Source organism: Vigna radiata, chromosome 2 (genome assembly GCF_000741045.1).
Source record: "Vigna radiata var. radiata cultivar VC1973A chromosome 2, Vradiata_ver6, whole genome shotgun sequence".
NCBI lineage: Eukaryota > Viridiplantae > Streptophyta > Magnoliopsida > Fabales > Fabaceae > Vigna > Vigna radiata.
In genome coordinates this window covers 16,090,956-16,093,691 of record NC_028352.1, presented here as the reverse complement: position 1 = coordinate 16,093,691, position 2,736 = coordinate 16,090,956, and positions in this window count along the sequence as shown.

Genomic DNA, 2,736 nt, shown 5'->3' with positions numbered 1-2,736 from the left:
TTTAAGCATCTTTAGTTCCCAAACCCAATAAATCCAATCGTCATAAATTCACATTAAATCAATCATGTAAGCACAAGAATTTCATCAAAAATTTGAATTTTAAAGCGTAAATGTGGACATAAATATACACTCATCAGTGGACGTGAGAGATGTTGCAATTGCCCATATTCTAGCATATGAGAATGCTTTAGCTAATGGAAGATATTTACTAGTTGAAAGAGTGGTACACTACTCAGACGTTGTGAAGATTTTACGAGATTTATACCCAACATTGCAACTTCCAGAAAAGTGAGTATAATTATTTTTATATTATCATCAAAATAGTGTACATTTATATATAAAAGGTGAATTTGATTTGGGATCTAATTTTGTTTTTGCATTAGTTCTTAGAATAAAAAAGGACTGATTAATGTATTAAGTTTTTAATTGGACAATTATAGAACAGGACACTGTAATTATATCTATTTCGTTCAATATATAAAAGATGCATGATTGGTCCCATGAAGTTTTGTAATTTATAATTTTTCAATTTTATAAACTATGTTAATGAAGTGGTTTACATTATGAATTTGTGCAAGAGTGTTAGAGATAGGAAAAGGATTGACAAATTTGTGGTATGATAGCACATTGTATGTTTTTGAATAATTTTGTTTATTTGATGTGATGATGTTTTTTTAACTGGTTAATGAACTTCTTTGTTAGGGTGAAAATATGGCCAAATTCTTTTACATGTTGTACGATAGACCTGAATGGAGTATTGGTTCTTTGTCTGTTCAACAATCAAATATCCTATCCCAACCGAACATGTAATTTGTTTTAATCATTTGATTTAAATATTTGGTTATTTCATTATTGTTTGTTGTGATAAGTGATATATGTTTTGGTTATATTTTTTAAGATATGATTGTGGAGTCATGAAGTTATGGAAATTTGGGATGGAGAGGACAGATACAACGGCAAGAGCATGCCAAAGTATACGAATGTAAGTATGAATTTCATTGTTAGCAATATTTCACGATGTTGTTAATTATATCTAAAGTAAAATATATTTTGTTTCAGGAGGAGCTACGTGAAATTAGAAAGAACTATGTAACATCGAGAACATTAGAATATTGGAAGTGCTAGCTCTATATGGGTTGTTGTAGGATTGAATAAAAATATGCAAAAATTTTATATGTATTTAGAGCAACAATGATATATGTATATATGTATACATATTATATTGTAATATGTACAAATTTATAAGAACAATGATATATGTATACAAATTGTTATTTAAATTACATACGATTTATATGCAATGAATATTATATCCAATGTTTATTTATTTATGTTGTTTGTGTATTAATTATAAACTGAAGCGCGATATTAATAATTCCCTTTAATAAACGCAATAGTTGTCCAATTGAAGTGAATGAATGCTTCCAATATGCAAGTTTGGGTGCCCAAACGTGATTCATCACACCCAAGACACACCTAAACAACAAAAACAAGACAAAACACTTCAAACTTTGCAAAAAATTTGACAATTCACATAGTGGTCCCCTATGTACAAAAAACTGGCTCCTACAGTACAACTTTCTGTACAAAACCCCAATTTTGTGCGCGTAAACGTTTACACACCTCCTGTAAACGTTTACCAGTGCATTTTTTAGTGCACTTGATTCAGGACTTCAACCAACTACTTGTAGTCAACATAATTGCTTCCTATATGCAAGTTGGGGTGCCCAAACGTGATTCATCACACCCAAGACACACCTAAACAACAAAAACAGGACAAAACACTTCAAACTTTGCAAAAAATTTGACAATTCATAGAGTGGTCCCCTATGTACAAAAAATTGGCTCCTGTAGTATAACTTTTTGTACAAATCTCCATTTTTGCGCGCGTAAACGTTTACAGTGTTCTTGTAATCGATTACAATGTTCAAAAAGCCCTAAACTTGATTACCAATGCATAATTTGGAAGGTCTTTGAGTCTAGATTCCAACAAAACAAGAATCAACACATTTGGAGTTCGGTGGAGAAAGTTTTGGGCAAAACAACCAGCAAAGGTCAGAGTTGGCAGGAATATATAAAGCATGAACTTGAAGGAATAAACTGTACCTACTGAGATGTCCAAAAATTGCAAATTAATAGTCATTGGAAAGGTTTTGGAGTCTAGTTTCTAATAAAAAAAGAATCACATCATTTGGAGGTCGGTGGGAAAAGTTATCATTAAAATAGCCAGCAAATGTCAAAGGTTACATCATGTTAACTTGGTCATGACACCAACATTGGGTATTTCCTCCACCATGGGTTGCCCAAACCCTAGTTTTCAGACTCTACTCATACTTAAACACCAAAAAGAGACGTTGTTGTCTTCGAGGTTCACCATCATAACCATGATATTACAGTAGAAGTTTACATCAATGGATGTAGCTGTATTAAGAACAATCCAATATCGGTGTAAAAGTTAAACGTTATAATCAATGTATTTTCAATTCCTGTACTTGTTTTTTTATTAATAAAATATATGTTTAATGTTATTTGGACCGAATGTCATTGGGTGAAATCACCATATTGTTATTTTTTTTGCCCCAAAATCAACACACCACCCCCAACAAACATCTTAAAACCAAAAAAAATCAAAAACCCATGCAAAGTTTGCCAAAAAGTTAAAGTTTGACATCTTGGTCCCCTGTGTACAAAAAAGTGGTCCCTCGTGAAGGACTTTCTATACAAATTCAAGAAAGC